Source organism: Toxotes jaculatrix, chromosome 6 (genome assembly GCF_017976425.1).
Source record: "Toxotes jaculatrix isolate fToxJac2 chromosome 6, fToxJac2.pri, whole genome shotgun sequence".
Classification (NCBI taxonomy): Eukaryota; Metazoa; Chordata; class Actinopteri; family Toxotidae; genus Toxotes; species Toxotes jaculatrix.
Genome location: NC_054399.1, coordinates 10616918 through 10640729, shown reverse-complemented (window position 1 = coordinate 10640729; position 23812 = coordinate 10616918). Strand labels below are relative to the sequence as shown.

General features: G+C 41.1%; 1 long non-coding RNA gene across 1 annotated transcript; it reads right to left on the bottom strand.

Annotated features, from left to right (window-relative positions):
- Window positions 1–8810: 8810 nt before the first annotated feature.
- On the bottom strand, window positions 8811–17793 carry LOC121183705. Its single transcript, XR_005894222.1, has 2 exons — window positions 17088–17793; window positions 8811–9163 (listed from the first exon to the last, which is right to left on the bottom strand). It is a non-coding gene; the product is annotated as an uncharacterized LOC121183705 (long non-coding RNA).
- Between the last annotated feature and the right edge of the window lie 6019 nt (window positions 17794–23812).

The window sequence follows — 23812 nt, the reverse complement described above, 5'->3', positions numbered from 1 at the left end:
GATGAGTGACAGTCTATTCAGTGGGGGAAAGATTATCATTCCTGTCATGCTGACATGTTGTCACGCATACATGCAGATCACATGGGAATGGAAAACTGCCAAAAAAGGAAGCCTGTGACACATTGTTCAGGTTTCTTCTGCACCTATAGTTCATAGAGAAGAGGAGGACAAACATATAAGAACAAGAGACAGTCTGATTGCTTATCTTACATGAAAACACTTGCATGATCTGCTGAAAAATAATGGCTTGCATAGTTTCCTACAACTGTAAAATTGATGATATGGGAATAGAACACGTTTGTGCAAAATTTACTACACCATAATGCATTAAATGTAATGAAAATACATTTTGTTCTCATATTAGACATGTTCTATCTCACATAATCATCATAATATGTGCACAGCAGCTGTCATCGCCATTTATTTTACACAGGACAGGAGAAAACACAATAGAGCCTCCTATGTGTACTTGAATGTGTGTGTATGTCAGGCTGTATATATACTGTATGGGTTCAAGTGTGCATGTGTTTGTGCATCTGTGTATACATGGGTGTACAGTAAAAGCATTCCCTCAACAGAGCTGATATAACCCAGACAGTAACCACCAGGTGTCCGCTGGGGCAGTCAGTCGTTATCTGCTCTTTCTCATTCACACAGAGGATGATTTCATGAACTGGCAACATCAGGAAATTCTCTCTTTATTTAACCCAGCCGTCTTGCTCCCTGGGTAGAACTCCCCAAGAAAATATTGCATTTATTTGGCTACCTTACAGCATCCCATTCCACAGTCAGACATCAATAATGGCTGTGCAAATATCCAGTGTTGTGGTTGCAATTAATCAATCAATGTGTTTGCCATTTTCCTTTGAGCAGCTGACGTCGCGCTCTTGCCAACAAAAGAACAGGAAGGGCGTACGCGCTGCATGTCCACACGAACAAATGAAACGTTTGCATACAAGGCCCTTTTCTTCCTCATGTGTCGGGTTTAGTCGACTGCACCTGGCTGAGGAATCCTTTCTGAAGAAGCCAATGCAGCTTTGAGATCTTATTTTGGATTTATATCCTCTGGGCTACAGTTTAAAGGTATGCATAAACACGTATCAAACATGTCTGTTATACCCCATTCATAAAATGAGCCTTGAAATTGAAGGCAGCAGGAGGAGAGGAGTTACGTCGTCCTCGTTCTCCATTTTTTTTGGAGAGACATTGGAGACATTTTCTCCAATGCCAGTTTGGATGCATGTGGAGGAGGCAGGGCTCCTAAAATCTACACCATCTCTGGGTCCAGCGGTTTCCTCTTTATCAGATTATAGATAGTGGGACAGCGGATACAGAGGAGAACAGGCCAGAGGTTATGAGATATAAAATGATGGAGGTAGACACACTGTCAGCACAAACTCTGTCACTAACCTCTTCTTTATTTTTTAATAATAATAAATACATAACATTTTCCAGCAGGTTTGAAAAATTGCCACAAGCATGCCAAAGTGTTTTTCATTCCTCTTTCATTGTGAGGGTAGAACACAATTATCAAAGACAACACAAGTTTTCCCTTGAGGGTTGGATGTTGGCCATCTGCAGTGACTTAGCTCTCAACCTTGGGAATGTATGTGAGCATGTCTTCTCCCTTTTCTAAATCCCCTCTCTCATTCTTGCTGTGCTTTGACTGAGCACCGTGACCACTTAACTAATTGTGTTGTGAAAGATGTTCCAAGGGTGATGATTCAGCTTTGGTTTCAAAAAGTTTCCAAAGTGAGGATGCAGGTTTTCTTAAAGAGGACATGGAGGGGACATGGTTGGGAATCGACAGATATGCTAGCAGCTCTGTGAAGTGCCGTGCAGTACTCTAAGCTAAATGCTAACTTCAGTATGCTTACATGTTTACAGTGCTAGTGCTGACATGTAACTAGGTGCAGGTGATAGATAAGCAGGTGAAATGTTTATCATGCTCCCCCACGTAGTTTGGTATGTTAGCATGTTAAAAACTTCTAGTTAGCATTAAACGCAACAAGCACAGCTGAGACTGTAATAGTAAATAGTTTTGCAAGTGTTCAATCCTAAACTAAAAGTATATGACAAGTTGAAATTCTAACTTCTGACTCAATCCATGCAATAATTATTGCTTGCCATTTCAAAGCCCCAAATGTGAACTTTCTTGTAGTGCTACAGGAAAATTCAGGCAAGCAAAAAAGTCAGTGGGCTTCATCCTCAGAAGACCATGAATGTCTGTACAACCATGGCAATGCACTGAGTAGTATTAATAGCCAAAGGTCCCCAGGACAGATTTGAACTAGACTTTGTGTTCCATGGTTAATGTCATGAACCTTAAGCCAAAGGGGTGTCTCATATGTATCCAATAGTAGTAAAGATCTTTCAGTCTGGACCAAAGTTGTGCACCAACAAGCTGACAAACCCAAACATTGCCTTCCCTGGATCTGCAACATTTGCACAAGTAAAATTTATAGTTTGTCTTTATTTATTTATTATCATGCTGAAGATTCTGAATTAATCTCCAATGCAGAAGTTCTCTCTTTGCTTGTCCACTTCACTGTCATATGTCACTGACCAGAGTTGCACAGTGGTACTATCTGCATCTCTAAAATACAGAGCATTACATTGTGGGATTGTTATCATCAGGAAGTAGTGTGTGTGCCGTGGACAGTGTGTGTATAACAATTTGTTGGAGAGAAGTGCAATCCACTGTTTTTAGAAACTTTATCATATTTCATAAATCCAAGCTTAATGTGGGATTTATGCATATTTTTTCATGAGTAAAACCCCGGATCTCTAACAAAATGATACCCATAAGTACTAATAAGTGAACATCTTTTTCTTGATAGTCTAATGTTTTTAAAAGTTAGTATGTGGTCAAACTGAATGACAGAACACTAACAACATTTAATGTCATAAGTGTTTGTGATCTATATTCCCACCATAAATTTGTTTCATGTGAGTGGGCTGACTGAATGAAATGCTTTGTCTCAAAGTTTTAAAACTCCTAGTGTACATATGAAATCAATAAAGCATATTCCTAATTATTGCCACTTTACACATTTGAACCTCGAACATTCAAAGGGCTGTCATTCTTCTTCGCCCACTGCTGAGATTATTATTGAGAGGGTTTCTACCCAAGGTCATGACCTGCAGGTTTGGAGGTTCTGTGCTGCAGCAGTGGCCTCACTACTGCCCTTGTTTTTTTTGCATGAGGCCCGAGGAACGGAAGGAGCTCAAGCTTTGTAGAACAGATGTTCCTGCTCAGCTCTAAACCAAATTACGCAGGCAAGCTCACAGCCACGGGCCAGAACTGCACGGATGCTGACTGAATGGCAGAGGGGGCAACAAAAGCAGATCAGGCTTAATAAACCAGCCACATCACGAAATCTGGTCAGCCTTTGAGGCCTGAAGATGAAAGGGATACTGACATCACTATGGAGACTAAAAGGAGAACGGGAGGCTTTGGTCTGGGTACCAGTCATTGGCTCTGTGGATGTGTGAGTGTTTTTTTTTTTTTTTTTCATAAAAACTAGAGACTGTGTATTGTCATGTTTTTGATTTCACTGCATGAAACTGACAGCATGCAACAGGATGCAACAAGTGTAACTAAAAAAGAAAGTTGAACTTTCGACCTTTTGCAGTTTACCGGAATTCGTCTGCTACAACACTGACAAGAAACAGTACTGAGGTCATTCCCCAGTCAGTCCTGTTACCCTGGACATTTTTAAAATTATTTTATTTTTTTTAGTTTATTGTTAAGTTGCATTGACTGTAAATGTTATTTCCCTCCATATCACAACAATGTAAACTTTTTTATGCTCAAAAGTTCAGTTTTACAAGGGTTTTTTTTCTGAATTGATTATTGAGAGGGACTTTAAGTAGAAGAATATTATACACCCATGAACGTTTATCATAAAAATGGATTGTTGGCAATCCAACAGTATTTTACACAACAAGGGGTATTTATAGGTCTTGAGGAGTACTACTGCATTTGTGAAAAAAGTAGTATAAAGCCTTTTGTGTCTCCAGAGGAAGCTGCATGCAATCTAATAAAACGTTTCAAATGATGTTACTTGAGTCAGCAGGACAAGTTTGAAAATGAAAATAATCTGTTAGTATGGAGAAAGAAAGAAGTGATTTTATCAGACCTGTGTAACCCACGTATGTACCAAGAAAGATGCACATAAAGAAAAACCTCCTGCAGCCCAAAGATAATTTTTCCCTGCACAATCATTAGAAAATAAATGTCTGTAAAACTGTTCGCAGGATATGTCAAACTACAAGCAAGGTTGGTTATTACTCTATCATGAGTTAATTCATGGATGGTTTTTATTTGTAAAACTTTCCACAGCCTAGGAGAGTGGTACGCAGGCAGGGCCAGAAACACCAACCACACAGTGCAGAAGCAAATCCGGAAACCAGAACACTCATTTGGTTTATGCGCCAGGTGAGTAAATTTTATTCAAGTGAGCAGGCACCATCTTTGTGTCCAGTATAGAGTTTCTATGACATGTCCTTGCTGTAGCCTGGTCCTACAGCAGAGGCTACAATAGCCACTAATATCTGGTTTTGCTGCATTAAACTTAGATTCAGATTGGGAAATAATGAATGCTTAATCTATGAACTGGCCTAAAAGCAGTCAAAACTGTATATACTGAGTCTAAAAAATGGTATAATGGAATAATAATTTAAAATATCTCCAGATTCCTAAAACCCCCAGGTTGACCTCACAATCCCAGTATCTTCAGTGGTAGTTTTGGCCCTGACTGGTAAAGCGACAGCAACCAAAAGACATAACAATATGGTAATTATGTGCAATTAAAGTCATAGTTTCATAATTTCTCAGTACCACAGAAATGTTGTCACATTCTGATAACCTTTTTTGTTTTTGTCTGCACCTTTGGTCTTTCCTGCTGTAACATGTTTGCCTCTTAGGGATAAATGATGTTATCTTACGATACTGAATAAAAAAAGAAAAACAATGCTGGAGTTCTTTCTCAGGCTCCTTTAAACTTTATTACAGTAAATCATGGTTTGATCAGTAATGAAATGAAACACTTGGTGCACCTGTAACATCAGAATAAATCATGCTCCAAACGGTTGAAAGTAATTAGAAACTTACTGACATGTAGAATAAAGAACTTCACGACAATGCGCCATTGTCTTCCATTCAGTTATTCAGCCTGCCAATATTTAAATAGGCGTTGAAGCCAAATATTTATATAAGCCAAAGCCTAAGCCGAAGCGTAACTCAGCCTATGTATGGGTAATATTATCACTAGTAACTTCACCAATAACAGTAACATATACTTCTCCGTCAGTGACACACAGAGGAATGTTGTTTATTACAAATTCTAAAAGAACAAGGAAAAAAATAACGTGGCAGGATTATATCTCTGACGTTATTAAGATTTTCCTCTTACTATGGTGTAATTCCACAGACGAGCACATATGGTGGGAGGAGTAACATTACACAAACAAAGACGTGTAAGTCCAAAGAAATAATGTGAGGTCTGACATAGCAGGTAAAATATTTTGATACCAAGTTGGCAAAGTAATATCTACAATGTCATTTACATTTTAGTACTATCATGGTGTAGCTTTGTTCCTCCTGGGTCAGGAAGTGGAAGAGGGACACCAGGCATCAAAAGCAAAGGAAGAGGCAGAGGTGGGCCTGCCTCATTACCCCTTGTTGCTGATTTGCTGGAATAGTGTTGTGTGGCATGATCCAAGCCACTTTGTTTGTTTCCCCATTTACAGAGCCAGGGCTGTGTACAAACACTGTTTTCAGGCCACACACAGAATGGACAGCTAGTAGACCGTGATGAGATATTTGCTGAATTTGCCACTGGATTAGAATCGCTGACTGTACCTTTAAATGCTTACACAAATCATAGCTAACTTGTCAGTGGTACCACCTGGCTGAACAATGCCCTGAAGACAATACCACACCGCTGACACTATGAAAAAATCAACTTTCTAGACATTCTGTGGGTAATCTCCTCAAGGTTTGCATGGAACATTTATCCACAGAAGTTCAAAGCGACAGAAATATAATTTTATGATGCCAACCAAGGTCAGTGGAGTTGCTGGATAAGAGCAGATTCATCATGCCTGCTAATGAGCTTCCATTTTCCTCTGGCTATGAATATCTTCAAGATGAAGCACTTTTCCTTTGGTGGCTACAAGTTATCTGGAGAGTGGGGAGGAAGCAGCATTGCACACATTCCCAATCACTGCTAATGGCGACTGCTGGGTGACATCAATTACACAGGCATAGCAGACATTTCACAGGGATTACCTCACAATGAAATCCAGTCTCAGTCTGGCCTTTGACAGCACAGAAAGACAGAAAAAAAGAGAGAGAGTCAGAGAGAGAGACATAAGCGTGAGAGAGAGTGAGAGACGTGTTTGCAGCCTTGTCGACGGAAGAATGCTTAAATAAACATGAAGGCTGAGCAGAACAGCAAGAACGACTGCATCAGTATGTAACAGTATTCACACAATGGCTCGGGACGCCGGGGCTTACCTATTCTGCAAAAAATGGTAAATCTGCTTATGAAACATTCATATTTTACCAAAGAAAGGGGACAGTCATCGGACTCAAGCTGCTCTGCTTTGCATACACTTCAGGGTTCAGTGCCGTCGTCTGACAGGTTGGAAAGCTCGGGTTTAATTTTCATCAGGGCCAGTGACTCGAGGCTAACATCCCACGCGGCTCTGTGTTGGGTGTGGTCAATTGAACACAGCAACCGAAATGTTGAATCTGAGCTGAGCTGTCTTGCTGCGTGCTCAATGGGTGTTGGTGAAGTATCACAGGACAAAGATCTTGCTAGTAAGAGGGCTCAACTCCTGTTCCTGCTGAACTGAGCCAGTTTTCAGATAAAACACTGATACCAGTTCAGTAGGCACGGGAGGGCGCAGCCCAGACATCATCTGACAATGCAGGATGCAGTCTGCATGCTAAAACAGAGGGCATGTTTTTTAATCCAACAAAAAAAGAAAGATTAGATTGTGCGCAACCTGCAGTGTAAGAACAGTGACCAAAAAAAACAAGACAGCAATCTCTGTTAGGGTGAATTGACCATTAAGCCCTGCCTCCCCTTTCGTTACTGCTGTTAGATCTGTCAAGCTTTTCAGCACTATTTACAATGAAAATGATAACAAATTTATCATCCTAAATTCTTAGAAAGCTTTGCAACAATGGTTCCTTCATTTCAGACAGAGCCAGACAAAGCCAGAGTTATAATTTCTGGCAGACAACTGTCACAGGCAGATTTTATTAACTATAGTTTCCTAGATAATTAAGCTAACTTTATGACCTCAAGCTGTATCTGGCTGACATGTTAATGCGTCTGTTACTTGATTTAAAACAATAATCTTGTAAAAGAAAAAAAAGGTATCCATTTATTGCTGGCATACAATATTTTGTACTAACTGACAATTGTGATAAAGTATATTGTGACATTTCTTTTGGTATACCATAATCTCTTTTAGCTGTTTAGCTTACAGTGTTATAGAAAAAAAAAGTTTTTTAGGATGACCAAACACTATATCGAATTACGTTGACAGGATTTGTTGGAGTGTAAACTTCCATACCTAATAAAGTGTAGGAAAGAGCTGCTAACATTAGCCTAACACTCCACGCAGGAGGGAAGTAATAGACAGCAAGTTGTGAACAGGGCATTTATCATTAAAGGTCAATTAAGTGTATGCAGGTTTTGTCTCCAACACTTAAGTCCAGGCTGCTGTGTGGCACTGAGATACTGGCACACTGGTCCTGAGCAAACTCAGTTGGACATGAACTGGGCATGCCCGGACGGGCCTGACATTTAGCAACACATTCCTAAAATCTCAATACAAAACGTCGACATTAAACTTGGGTCAAACTCCCTCATTGAAATGCTTTCAAATATATTTGGCATGCATGATGATTCTTGCCAGATGCGTAAGGTAAGACAGTTGTTGCTTCAGGCAAACACAATTAAAAAAATGTACAGCTTGTCCCACTTCTAAACCATATTACACAACCTAGACCATCATTTGGTCCAAAGAAACACATTTAACTTCATACAAGACCTTGATCTTTAGTGTTTCCGTCTTTCCACCTTCCAGCCTCGCTCCCTCTTTCTCCACCTAATCTCTCGTCATTCCTCTCCTCTCCTTCTCCCTCCTCCTTTCTTCATATCCGAGATCATCAGGTTCTTTCCATTCACCGAAACAAATCCCCTCCGTCGAATCAACTATTTCACCTCAGGCACTGAACTTAGCCACTGTGAACAACACATAGCAGGGATCAATGCTCACCAATTAGCTAAGCTCTGTGCCTTTAGCAAGTGGCTGGCTTTTGAGGGAATAGAGACTCACACAGACCTTTACGTGACTGTTCAGTTGTAAAGTTTGGTGAATTTCTGCAACACTTATGATGTTGAGGTTTGCTTCGCCTTCAACCGGGCTAGTTCGCGTTGGGTTTCAGTGTGCTGTCAGTGGCTGATCCCAGATTTCTTTCTTTACATCAAAATCATCTCCTTGTTTACAAATCTAAAATCCAAGAGCTGAAACTGCATGCAAAAATTTGTTCTGTCGTGTAAAGCTGTCTGGCTCTCATATGAATTTATATCGACTTCCTGGATGATTTGAAAGGAGAGAACAGTGAAGACAGTTCAAATTTCAGACAGCTGCAGATTTAAGTGCAGCCTGAAAAGCATTTTAACACCTTTCAAGGGAGACACGTGTTCTTTTGCAGTTTTTCATGTGACAATCTGATTCCATAAGTTAACCTCTTGAAGTCTTGAGAACTTTGATAACAATATCCGTCTAAGCTCTCCAATATTTATTTCTTTGACTCCATAGCAACATCCAGTGTCAGATATCAACTGAACAAAAAAACACAGAACAGTGAAGGAGACTACACAAAAGCATCCCACGGTGGAAATATAATGATGCAGCCGGGTCATCTGCTGAGCTGTGAAGGAGTGGAAATCCCTGGCAATGTGATTTTTGTTTCTCTTTGTGCATCAAATCACGGTGCCAGGAACCCTCCCCACCACAGCCAGGGCAGAGGCTGGATCCAGTCCGCACCTCCTTGCCCTTCCTTGCCCTCTGTATCTCCGGCATCTTCCTGGGCTCCATATGTTTCCTTCCACAGCAGCTGTGAAGCACCTGTGACCTGAAAGAGAGAGAAAGAAAGAGCCGTGGGGTACATTACTCCTCAGAGAGTATATACAAAACCTTTACATTAGAACTTGAACTGACCTGATGATAATCCATGATGCACTTCAAACCACTCCTGTAACCCCGGGATGAAATATGGTACTTATCTCCATTAAATTTAATTGTGGGACGTGAGGAATGACTCTGCAGACTTTTCTGTTGCACAGATCAGCAAGATGCAGCAGATGTGGAACCTAGTTGAAACATGCAGAGCCAGCTACCTGTTCAGTTTGTTTAAAGCAACTCAGGGGCAAAAAGGAAACACTGCTTGTTTTAAACGGCAAGAGCAATGCAAACTGTCTGGTGCTCCTGGACGTCAGTGTTCTCTCTATAAAATGTTGAGAGAACACGGGCACCACAAGGAGATCTGTGTTCTTTTTAGCAAACAATGAGCAAACTATGACAAAAGAACATGGTTCTATTTTGTCTCTGGCTCCCATTAAATGAGGGGTTTTCAGGTCATAGAGAGCTGTTTGATTTGTTTTCCCATTGTAGATGGTTTGAATCTGCTGGGTGGGTCACAAGTGGAGACATAGAACAAACAAACTCCAGCTCTTTTTTACAACTTCCATCTTGCAAAATTAGAACGTCACCGTGTATGATTATCTTTTGTTGTTGTTGTTTGTTCTGTTTTACAGGGAAAATTCCAGGCCCACCATGGTGGGGAAGGAATAATGACAGGATTGTTGAGCGGTGAGGAGGAGGTTAGGGCTGAGTCTCAACAGTCTATCCTTGACAACTTTTCATACATCGTCAGCGTCTCCTCTCCCTTAATTTGAGAGTCAAAATGATTGGAGAACCATATGTAGAGTTCCCTCTGTCACAAGCGGAAAGCTGTTTTGTTTGTTTGTTTTACTGTGGAGTAACTTAAGAAATATTTAAATGTGTCATTTCATCAGAAGATTTCAAAACCATGATCAGATGTTTTCATGCTACATGCAACTGTCGTCTTAAATTTGTGGACTTAAAGAAATAGTTTGACATTTTGGGAAATACATCTACTTTCCTAGTTAGATGAGGAGACTGATGCCGCGCTCATATTTGTCAGTTAAACATGGAGCTACAGCTGGCAGACAGTTAGCTTAGCTTAGCTCAAAGACTGGGAACAGGGGGAGACAGCTGGCAGCCTGGCTCTGTCCAAAGGTAATGAAATCCTTCTACACACGTTTAAAACTCAACGGTGAACAGTGAACACGCTGCATCTTGTTTGTTTAATCCAAATAAAACTGTGCTGTCTCTACACGTTTAACAAATAGAAGCATCAGTTTTCTCATATATCTCTCTGCAATACAATTACGTATGTTTTCCAAAATGATAAACTATTCCTCTATGTATCAGTGGTGTAGGTTCATGGTGTGTTAATTTCTAGTATTCCAGTAAGATGTTGAGGAATGCGAGTGAAGGACAAACTGTAGAGATCCATCTATAATCAGCGCTGCAGGAGTGCGGAGCCCATCTGAAAGCACTATCATCAGTGCATTTTGAAATCTTGATAATTACAAAGAAAATACACAGAGGCTTTTCTCTCTTATCTTCTGAAGTCATGGTGCCATTCTTGTCTACACTTGCATGTACATAAAAACGTTACAATGTCTGCTGATGGGATCTCACAGGCATCTGTGTGTCATTTTATGAAGGAACTACATCAGCCCTGGAGTTTATGTGCAGAGCCACAGTACATGTTGTACAACTTAACGCAGGCGTGCACAATCCTTCCAGACAGAGAAAAATGCCTGTCCTGTCAAGCAGCGTTAGCAGTCTGCCCCTCCCTGTGCAGGAATCATGAATAAATATGTTTGTCTAGGTTTGTGAGATGTGGAACGTAAAGTTGTGCTTCACTGAACAGTTGTAGGAAAGTGGAATGAGGGATTGCCCACTTGGGTGTGTGTGCCAACGAGGGTGTGCGCGTCCATGGAGGCGTTTCTGTTGTTCATTTGCATGCATGAGCTGATCTGCATTGTGTGTGAAAGAAAAGAAAATGGTGAGAGTGAATCAAAGGGAGTGGTCAGTGTTTGTTTGCAGGGTGTGGAGGCTCAATGTGGGAAATAACTGATAGGTGACATTGTTGTCAGGTTGTAACACATCCAAGAAAAGTCTTTCTACAAAACCAGAATTGGCGTAACACCTGAAATGCACAGTAACTTAGGAGTGTAACTAACATTTTTTATTATTATTAGTTCGGGTTAATCTTCAGCTTTTTCATCAGCTTGTTTTGTCCATAAAATATTAGACAATTGTGAAAACTATTCAAATTCACAAATGTGACAAAGAAAGCTGCAACAATCAAAAGTTTGGCATTTTTTTCTTGAAATAGTCTCTGTTGATCAACTAATTGTTCAAGGTCTACATCAGATAAATACTCCAGAATGATGAAGGACAATGTACTTTTCTTTAAAAAAAAAAAAAAAAAAAAAAAACTATCTACAGCTTCAGGACAAAACTGATATTAATAAATTACTGGAGGTTCGTTTGACATGATTTTCATATGTCCATGGTAACTAAACTTGACTTTCACTGTCATTTGTTTGTGGTTTGTGAAAGCATAATGTCATGTCTCCAGTTTGTGTGAGTCCAGATGAACATAATTTACAGCCTGATGGAACTTATTGTTGGACACAAGGCTGAAGGTGCGAAGAAGTCACCGCATTTAGAAAGCGCATGGTTTGCACTCTCAGCTGAATAAACTGACCTCATTCTCGCAGCCTGGAGGAACTGCTTGTTGGGCAAAAGGCCGAAGGAGAGCCAGAGTGGAAATAACACAGAGCACAAGTGGCATTTGGTACCCCCCAAAAAAAACACAAAGAGGCAGCCACAAAATTAAGTGTATTAACATTTGTATGTACCCACAAAAATCCACAAATGCTCCTTGCCTCTTTTCCCCCTACTTTCTTACAAAGGTGACAAAAGCCACACACCATTTGCTGAAAAGCAGTTTCTCATGTAATTCCACTCTTGGCAGTTTGGCAGTGTTTACACAAGAGATGTTGTGATATATGTGGTGGTGACCGCAGGCGTAAGATTCACATCTAAACCCAGCCGCACAGCACTGACGTCACCCTGCATCTCACACATCGGTGCCACTGTGATTTGTCACCCTGCTCTCACAAAACACAGGCAAACTGTTGAGAGGTAGAAGGAGAAACAAGAGACGGAGAGAAGTGCTAGCGTGTGAGAATGTATGTGTTTGTCTGTGAGAAAGAGAGAGCAATATCCAGCATGAGCAAAGCTTTGGTTAATGGATGTTATATTAACAGGCTCTTCCAGTCTGTAAGTGTGCAAAGCTCTTATGAAATACAAAACTCTTTTTAACTCTTTTAATACAAACCTTTGGGAGAGAGGTTTTGAATGTTGGCACCAGTATTCCCCAACCAAAGAGCTGGTTGGGTTGTTGAATGACATGATGCAACTGACAATTTCTGTGACTTTACAAAACCAGGCGTGTGGAGGTGAAAACAAATACTGGGTTTTAACTTCTCTCCCAAGTCCTCTTTTTAATACTTCACACAACATCTATCACTTTTCACGTGAACAATCGAGACACTACAAATGCCTTCTGAAAATGTTCCCATTATCCACTTATCGAAACAGTATCACGTCTCTCTCCTCTCTACATTGGCCTGCTTTTCATCCCGCCGTCGATTGTGGCTGTTCGGAACAGCTGCATATACTTTTGTTGTCTGATGTGGTAAGAGCTCTTTTCAATTGTACTGCCGTCTTAAAGGTGTCAGTATGTCTCAAACTAATTACTTAACAGATCATCGAACAGCAACTAAAACCTGCAACCAACAATTTCTGTAACTTTCCATAAGTGACAGGCTGACATTCGAACCCACTTCATGCAGCGATTGGCCAGCTGCATGGAAAAAAGCCTGGGTTCGAGCTTCTCTAAGAAGTTCTCGTTTTTCGTTCTTTGCAAAATTATTTTTGTGGCTTTTTCGTTTCATTTCTCACCCACGTTTTAACAATTATTACGGCTCGCCCCTCTCAGTGACAGCTGGCTTTTCACAGCTATAAACACTTGGACAACACGTGCGCACCAGTTTGTATGGAGCGCGCCACCTTCACCTTTACACTGTCATCAGGAAGAGGTGGGCCTGAGATATTATGTACAACTATAAGCCGCACTTGATCAGCGAGATAAAACATGAACCAATCTCAACCGTTCACACCTCTGTAGGTAACTAAAGACCCCATGAGCATTAAAAAGTCATTACCAGTGTTTGTTGGGTCTGGGCTTCATTATTTAGCTCATTAGATCACTCAGTCTCGATAAACCAGCTCCCACATGTGACTGATGAAGGGAGCAGACATCAAGCAGGAGCTTTTTCACATGTCCCATTAACAATAATCCACTTTGCATAGCGTTAATGTAGTTTGGTCCGGATGTAATTTCATGCAAAATCCATCATTACCAAGCTTTACTTAGAAGTGTAACAGAATAAGACATATGATACTAAAGAGATTTGTGAATTTTACGTCAAAAAGTACCTCACTGTATGAATCACATGAATGTTATCTTTATGGAGGCACTGACTCACCTCTTATAGGAACAATGGAGAAATGAAAAAATGATCTGGCTCTTTGCTCTGACAGGAACATGATCGATTATAATGCATGAGGGGAAATGGCACAGCTGCATTAAAGCCTGGCATAGGCTATCTCTGAATCTGATAGTAGTGGCTATCTCAGCTATTAGCTAATAGCTGTGGCTGTGCTGATAACATTTTAACTTGAGGGGAAAGACTCTGCAAGAACCTGAGAAGAGCTGAGGAACAGGGAAAAGACTGAGAGAGTCATGCATAAAAGAGGGTAAAAATAGATATTAGAGGTGAAAGAGACGATAAATAGAGTGAAGACGTGTGCGAGTGTGCTCAGGTGACATATGGGTGGAGGGAATAAGCTCAGACACAACAACATTAGACTGCTGGGTTCATCTGAGGACACTGGGATGTATCAGCACCACTATTAGCAGAGCAAACTCCAATAAAGTCTCATACCAGACCCAACTAAACCAACCGCTTTTTATTTTGTGGCACACCCTGAACACAGCGTTCCTGCAGTTCCAGACACAACCTATAAGAACGAAAGTCAGCTAGGAGGCCTTTCCTAGTGTCCCTTGTTTGATCCGTATTATTCTTGTAGGCATCACGTAAAAGTTAATTAAATTAAAAATATTAAAATTATTTTTAAATTAATAAAATTAAAAATAACAGGTGATTCCTGCAGCAGAAGCTGGAGATACACCTTCTAAGCTGATTCATTTCAATATGAGGAGGGAGTGAAGGTGGTTTGGGAGGGACTGCTCACTGACTATTGAGATGCATCCGTCAGCATGGCGTGTGAGAAGGCCAGGAGGAGTTGGCGTGTTCGGATTGTGACCTCTGTAACCGGCAGGCTCCCTCCCACTCCAAGCATGCAATCTCTCCACAAACTGAGGCCTGTTTTTCCACCACACATGGCTTCAATTGGAGGCTACTGCTGCTGCTGCTGCTGTGTCTGCAGCTCCAAAAAAAAAACAAAAACAACAACAACAACCAGGCATAGCTCAACAAACCTGATTATGAAATCAGTGGCAATCAGAACTGGCAGTGTCGCTAAGTCGTGGGTATTTCTGTGGCGTTCACTGATTTGGCAGAAGAAGAAATGGACGTGTACTATTCCCTCTATTACTTGAAAAGTCTTTGTCTATTTGTGTGTGAGTGTTCATGCATGTGCATGTGTTTATTTGCATGTTTGTGTGTGAACAGGCCTATATTTAAAGTCTCACTCCAGCGCCAAGAAAGCAAGCTGTTTACTACTTGGTTGGTCGTAAAAAGTAAATATGCATCAGTCGGGGCCTATCAAAGGCTCCTTCATTTGGTTCCTGGCTAAGATGGCTTTGGATGTGCGCTGTAATTGCCACCGCTCAGACAGAAATTCTCTGTGGTAGACTCATGGCCGGACTGAAAGAGCTCAGGGAAACCATGCTGTCCTGTACACTTAAACACTCTGCAGTTGATCTGAGGGGAACCAGCGAACACACAAAGTGCAGGGAAACCATGAGAGAGGAGGAGGCTGTGCGGCTGCACACAGGGCACCAACACACACAACGAACCACTGTGGAGTGCACACAGGTGCACTTCTTGCCTAGGAAAACACACAACACAGGCATGCCCTCACAATGAGACATGTGCTCACGCTCACACAAACGCTGATCGATGACAGCAAAATTAGCTGCTGAACCCAAATAACAAACATCTGTTCGTTGTACTCGAGACAACGCCCATGTCAACATCTGCCGCAGATAGCGCATATGCAGTGTTTGGCCTGTTCTGAAGTAGAGTGTAGAAGAGATTTAGATTTAAAGCTTAATCATGTGATATCTGACCACTAGAGGGCACAGAGATTCCCGAACAAATTAACAGAAAGACAGCATTAACACGCCGTATGTTTATTAGTTGAATTGCCCCCCAGGGGACAAATAAAGTTCTTGATTGATTGATTGATTGATTAGGTGGTTATGGCTAACTTGTTATCAATAATTGGTAGATCTTTAATAGACATGGAGCAACATGGGCACCTCATTGTAGTCATATTTCTTGTGAACCAACACATGTAAGCCCTGAATTTGCTTCTTGTCAGTTCTGGTTTGGCTTCATGACTCCAGAAAAAAAAAAAAAAGGTCGTTACCACCCTAGATGCTAAACTTTGTTCGCCAGATGTTCATTTGTATTGCGTGTCTGAGTGCCAAGTTGTAAATGACTGTTCATGGTTTTATACTGGGGGGTTAATGAGAGCTGTGAGACTCAACTATACAGCTGTGCCACAAAAAAAAAGCTAAAAGATGTATAGAGCTGCCGAGTTGGGTGTGGATTTTTTTTCTTTGTCGTCTGTCATTACCATAGACCCTTTCACATTATACAGTTATTTTGAGTGTTATTTATTATATTAAGTGTTAATACCAAATATCACTAAATGCAGCTACAAGCAAGCATGAATATAGTTCTATCACAGTATAATCTCATTTCATCATTTATACCACTGCAATTAATGCGCACAAGTATAAAACTTTTCTAAAAGCATTTGTCTGCCCTTGTGTAATGTGTCTCTTACACATGGGAACAACTTACTGATTTAGCACACCCAGATAAAGCCTTGGAGCACACTCAAATATTTGAACTATGTGTCCAAAAATGTTGTGTGCACTTGACTTTAGGGTTGGTTTATCAAATCAAACTCCTTTTCCAAACAGTGGTGAGATTATGCCGTTCTGCAAAACCCCCCACAGTCATGAGTTTGCTGAGAAAAAGTGCTGGTACAGCAGCCAAAAGTCATGCAGGTGCGTGTGTGTGTGTGCGTTTGTGAAATGCTATCTGTTTTTCTGTTTACGGAGCTCAGAATCAAATACAGGTTTATTCAAGTTTTATGAGGTTTTTTTTTATTGATTTGGCATTAAAATTCACTATGTAATGCTGTAATGTAGCCTTGAGTAAGTAAAGATTTTACTATTCATTTGACCCTCATAAACAACTAGCTTAAACTACCCGTGTGAAATATCTCTGGTGAGATTTGATGGCTGTAAAACCAACTACTTGTTTGCCATACAAACAGATGCAGATGTCTTCCCAAGTGCCATCACCAAAAGATCAAAGCGACTCTTCGACAACTGCCTAAAACTCCATAAGATCACACTGATGCTTTGATCAAATCTGTGGCACGGTGGCAAGTCAGCTGCCAACCGGAAGAAAAAAGATGGAAAAATAAGGAGAGGCACAACAGAGCAAAACCAATAAAATTTGGAAAAGGAATGCTATACCCATATAAGAAAAAGGCTCAGAGGAAAAAACTGTGTGTGAAAAAGCATGTGAGAGACAGAGAGGGCGGGGGGGTTTGCCACTCACCATGCCCACAGGTCCGCTTTTGCCACTTGGTAGGTCTGAGTCACCTCAGAGTTCAGATGAGGATATGCACAAAGTGGAAGAGTTGCCCTTTGGGAAGGACCCCACTGACCGATTTTCTGCCTGACTGGCTAACCATCTGATCGCCGAATGACTGAGTAGACAACTGCATTGCTGCCATGACTGTCAACCCGACTCTGCCAACTGTGCCACTTCAGATCCAAGAATCAGTCGGCAGTGCAATCCTCAGAGCCTGGGTCTCCCTGTTGAGGTCTCCCTTGCCAAAGCTGTCCTGTTCTGTCATGTCATGTCCTGCTCTGGCCAGATCCCCAAGCCCGACAGGAGGCAGAGGCAGAGACAGGGGTAAAAATGAAGATCTGTCCACCGTTGTTCCCACAGCCTGCCAGGAGGAGAGGAGTTGAGGCTGCTCTGTTCCCATAGAGGTCAGATGTGGAGTTAACACACCCAGCCAGCTGGCTGGTAACTGCTGCCTGCCTGCTACCGGAGTTGTCTCCCTCTCTCTCCCTCTGTCTCTCCTCCCTGTAAACCTGATAAATCACTCTGGAGACACAGCAGAGTAGCGACCCACTCAGCCACTCACACACAGCCAGGAGTAACAGTAGAGACAGAGAGAGACTTTCAGCCAGTTGTCCCAAGAGATCCACTGTCCATGTGAGAGTCTGGAAGCAGACCTGCCAGTTCTCCTTCTTCCCTCCCTCCCTCGTCTCTCTATCCCTCCCTTCATTCTCCCTCCCCTCCCTCACTCCCTCCCTGCCTCTCCTCTTTCATTCCCCTCTTAGTTTTTTTTTTTTTTTTTTTTTTTACAGCCTCCACTGAGACACTCTTATTGTGGCAATTGCATTAGCCTTTAGCGAGCGAGGAATGGCTCTTAGTGCCTAATGCAATGTTGTGTCTCTCAGTATCTGGTTTTCTCTCTCCTTATCTCTCTTTCCTCTCTGTCTTTTTCTCTGTCTCTCTCCCAAGTGTCTATCAGTTTGACATGTACACGTACACATATACACCTCCTCTCCTTCCTTTTTGCAGCTTTCCTCCTTCCTCTGTGAGTTATCCCTTAAAGGGGCACTGTCTCCCTTTTTGCTCATTTGCGGAGGTGCTGGGGCACTTTGAAGGAGTCCAGGTGCAGGCTCGTATTTCTTGAGGCTGAGAGGCATTGATTGTGTTTCTCTGTTTGCCTTGTGATTGTCTCAAATGTTTACCTGCCATTACAGAACTAATGGTCTACTGTGCCACTGCAAGTGATGTGTGTGTAGAATCAATGAAACAACAACAGGCAGAAAACACATTTAACCACTTAGTTTATGACCATAATAACACTAAGAAGCATATTATCGCAACATATCATGATGGAAATTTGAGTTTTCAACATATCATGTTTATTCTCAGATAAGATTCAGTGTCCTTTGATTAGAGTACATTAAAGTTCACGCTATCATTTAACAATTAGCTGGATCAGAACATTCAGTTCCACCGCCTGTCAAGCTTTTCATCCTTTCATAGCAGCACATAATTATGGTGGGAAATTTACCACTCGAAAGTTTTAAAACAATGGATCCTTGATTTCAAACAAAGGCAAACATTTTTAGGTAGCAACTGTCAGTTGTGCCCATGACATTTAATCTAATGTTAGCAACACAACTTGCACTAAACACTAACAAAACACTGTCTCTTGTCGACTTTCTTATCTCTTATCTCTGCAACTGGCTTCATACACGTTAACATGCTAAAAGATCCATGCTAAGGCTGCATAACCCAGGAAAAAAAACTTAGCATCCTCACCAGTTTATGATCCATCTACAAGACAAAAGAAATAAAGAGGCTGATTTGTTTTTGTATTGTAGGGTAGAGCTGGTTAGAGGGAAAAATGTAAGACCAGACTGTTATTTAATTCTAACATAACTCTGTATGGCTGTTTAGCTCACATACTTGTTTTCACTTTTAACATTACAAGAAAAACAACCTTTAGGACAAAGACTAACCAGTGTGTGACTCAATCTCAGATAATATTTGCCAGGGTTGATGGAGTGTTAAACTTCCCCATGTCCAGGAGCAGTACAGTACAGAGCTGCTAACGCTAGCTCAAACAATATATATACAGAATACAGGATGTGCTCATCATATTTTTTCTTTGCTTTTACTTCTACATTACACTTGTAACCCCAGAAAGTAATATAATTAATGCTGTGCTCCCTGGCTTTTAAAACAACACTTGGTTACTCCTGTAGGTAATAAGGTGGTTAGCTGGACATGCTATATGCCTGCGTCATAGGTTCAATACACTGTTGAGATTAACTCTTACGCTTTTGTTCTTGTGTTTTTGGTCTTTGGGCTATAGGAAACAATACAATCCATTTTCTTTCTCTCTTATTGCTTTGACTAAAGCCCCATGTGCACCACTTCGACATGTGGATGCTGTGCCTAGTTACGGTTGCTAAGCTATGATCGAATAATTGTTGTTCATGGGGAGGGTCTTAGCAAATAGACAGCTGTAAACCAAAGTCCATTTTATGCAACCAGAAATAATCAGTCAGGTGTCATTCATCATAAAAAAAATGTTAAGAATAATTCTAGCACAGAAATTTATGAAAACATAAATGTCAAGAGTTAAGAAAGTCACATCCTCTCTTGTCTCAAAAGCTCAGGCATCAATATGTTCAACAGAGAAAATCACTCTGTCAACAAAACCAGTGGAGGGGTGACACTGTTTCATCAGCAGGCAACAGCAGCAACAGCTTTGGACTTGGCCTTTAAGTCTGACACTGGAGAGTGACAGGAGGCCCAGTGGGGAGAGTGTCCTGTAAGTCACAGATTTTATCTCCACAACAGTGAGTCCAAAAAACAGCTTTTCTGTCCTGCTGAAGTGTCTTTAAAAGCGCAAAACTTTCACACTCACTGTCCAAAAAAAATCTCTTAGGATAACTCCACTGGATGACTCCACTTTGTTAAAGGGTAGAATTGGATGTCATTGTAATCCTGTAGAATATGTGACAAGTTAAAGAAAAAAACAAAACAAACAACAACACTCAGCAGGGACATCCTAATGATGTCCCCCTGAGGCAGAACCATGGCTCCCGGTGGCTCCAACTGCTCCCTGCTGTAAATCTAAAATGATTAGAGGGCAGCAGCACAGATTAGACTGTATTTCAAAGACTATTACATGTCCAGACATAACATTCATTAATTAAACTCTTGTGTTCTGTTTGAAGTTAGATAATATCTTACAAAAGCAGTTTGGGGAAACAAGAACTGCAGCCCCTGCAATGTTCTTGGAGCCGTTTGTCCATCTCATAACTCAGCTACTTTATCAGTGCGATCTATCATTTCGCTGCACAAAATTAGACTTCACTGTCTTTTTCTGGGCTTGGTTTTCTCAGTTTCTGAGCTCAGAGCAAGGGAGGCTAATGATGCATGAGTTTCTCTTAACAAATGGCCTGGGTGTGATAGGCTAACTACAAAAAGACATGTTTACCTCAGCCTCATTAAGACCCTCTACCTTGGATCTTAATGTAAAAAAAATCAGATATATTTATGGTGTTGAGAGCTATTAGTTTGTACAGTTTGGTGCAGAACCTGATAATAATCCAAATCTGGTGGAAAAAAATGCTGAATCTGCTTTACATGCAGGGTTGTACTTACTAAATTTTATCATAAATAAATCATTTATGTTATTTGACTACTTCCTTTTTTTCTTTTATTTTTGGTATTATAAGCGCTAGATAGACTTAAAGGAGATGTGGCTGTGGTGGAGGTATGCGCTCTACTGAGCGCTAGTCTAGTTTCTTAAATACTTCTAAAAGTACCCAGCCCTGCAGAAAGTTCAGGTGTTTTGCCCTGGTTTTGAGATGTCTGTCTGAGATTGATGCCTCCACCACAATTCAGTGCAGGTTAGCAGCATTTGGATTCTGGTGCTTAAAGCTGCATTAATTAATATTTGATCTTAAAGTAACATTGGATCATATGACTGTGTATGATGTGAAGGAGCTCAACTGAGACTAACCCACAGAAATTTAACACCTGACTTGTTCCCTTCAAAGTGTTTCAGCTTCTTTCAGCACATTGGTTTGGGTTTGCAACCCACAACTTCACCCATAGCTCTCAATGCTTTCATCAATCCCATTTACAGCAGCTGTTTTCAGTGAAAAAGCTTTACTGTACACTACTTGCATAGCACCGAACAGCAGACAGACAAAGTTAGCAACTAGCTGGTGAACATAGCAGAGCAATCAGCAGCTATAGTGCCAGATATTTCCCTCAGGAGTTGGTGGAGACCAAAAAAAGGGCTAAAAGGAGAATGATTAGTGGACTCACATTCATCAGGTGAACAGGAACACCACACAAATTTAATGTTCATGTTGCTCCATAACAGCTAAATGTTCACAGAGGCAAATGTTTGATAAAACTGTTTTTTATAGCCAAAGAAACAGCCTCCAAAAGGCACAACATAAGAAATATTTGAAACTGGTATCAGGCTTAAAGAAATGGACCCTGTTAAAAAGGCTGACAGCTCACTCTGTGGATTATCCTGAACAATATATGAGCAATATTTCCAGAAAGAGATGTAAAAGTAATTTTTCAATGCTTTGAGCACCACAAAGAAAATTCTATTTGCCTGTACTGTTGTGGAGAGGAGGCAGGAATCTTAGCCGCGGATAAACCCTGGGCAAATAAAACCTGCCTGTAAGAAATTACTGACCCCTCTGAAAACTGCAGAAAATTAATCAGCACTCATGAGAAGAAAGCTTCACAGGAGGAAAACAGACGTGGCATGACAACATTAATCATAGATCATGTAGGTGATGCCGTCTCAGCACAAAACAGGCCATCTTTCAAGGCACTAATGGGTGCTCATTACTCAAGCCGAGGTGCTGATGTTTGCCTGTATTTCTCATATTTTCCCTCTGGGGTTATTTGTTTGTTTAAACTAGTCTGAAGCGTTCAGACTTTCCAGCAGCCTGAGCCAGGATAAAGCAAAGAGGCAGGGTGACCGACTGGGATCAAACCCTCATTTTCAGTGACTAAAACCAAACATTCACAAAATACCAAGCAGATTGGTTTCGCTGCATGCAGTGAGTTTTACTTTGTTTCGCATTTGTATTTTAGAGCTTATACAAAATGTCAGATACTGTTTGTATGATGTGGCCTTGTTTGAAGAAAAAATATGTTAATATTTTGTTACTGCATATCAGGACACTAGAAACATTAATTCCAGCGTGATTTGAATTGGGGCCTGCGTTTTTAAAGGTAATGTCACATGGTTTAAAAAAAAAAAAACCCTTGAAATGGCAGAGCTGTCATGTCTTTTGTGGCAGGTCCAAGTCAAGTCTTACATCTTGTCAAACCAAGTCTCAAGCCTTTTCTAATGTATTTTGGGCGACATTTTACACCTTAAACAGATTAAATTGGTTTTTGACAGTAGAGAGATGCCAGCAAATGATGAGACAAAGATAGGAAATGACATGCAACACAGGTTCCTGTGCAGGTTCCTTACACACAAAGAGTGTGAGTAAAATGTGAGCTGTTAAGACAACTGAAAAATGACATGCCTCCTGTAAGCCCCAGGGGCACTACTATGTCTAGGTATCAAAGCACAAGGCTTGAAAAACAGCAGCAGTCAAATCCAAATCAAGTCTCATGTCCTAATTTTTGTAAGTCTCAGGTCTACAGTTCTGTTTTTTTTTTTTTTTTGGCTTGTTATTGCTGAACGGTTGTTTTTGTTAAGACTAATGATATTTGTAAGTCTCAAAGCAAGATTTATGCATTTGTTAGGGTAAATATTTTTGCTGCATGTTGCTCCTGTCCTGACCGTCTTCATGTTTTGATATTGAACCGCACACTGCCAGAGCGGAAAGATCGAGAGGTGAGGCTGATGATAGACTGAAGGAGACAGACAGCCTGGCTGCCTGTCTTTGACTTTTCCAGGGTGGGCTGAAGACAGTGCCAGCGGGGATGCCATGCATGGTGCTGTGCCGGGAAAAGAAGCCTACGCAAGAAATGAGGGAGGGAATGTACACAGACACACATTTATGCACACACACAACAAACGCTTGTTATGTCGAAGCATTTCACTGAACAGGGGCATGAACCCAAAATTTGCAAGCACACACACACGTGCACAAACCGACAATAACACAGACACACATGCACACAAGGACATTTCCATGGACACCCAGCTACAAACTAAACCCTTATGCAAACACTCACACACACATACACACAACCTATGCAAATGAGCTCCAGAGGCTCCATGGCATGTGGCAGATGCCCAGTTCTCCTGCCCACATCCTGTTTCCAGACCGAACCAGCACTCGCCTCTTCACGTAGGGCAGCAGAATGGCCCCAGATGAAAAATGACACCGACAAAAGAGTGTTTTTAAATGTTCATAACTTCTTTTCCTCTCTAAATATGAAATTCTGATTACTTCCAGTTCACGAGTGGCTCTATACATCCCTCCCTGTAAATGCTACTGTACGGAATGAAAAATATTTTTTTGAATTTTTTTTCTCCTCTCCCTTTTCTGCAGAGGTGAGAGTGCTTGATTCAGTTTGTTGCTCAAGGGCACTTTAAGCATGGTGGAGGTTTGCTGAGACAGGACTCAGATCTTATACCTAAAAGCAGGTTTCTGACGCTGTAGAGGTCCAGGTTTTTACAGTACTGCACCTTTTTTGTTGCATCAATAACTTCAGTGACCGTTAGAGCACGTTCTGTGAAG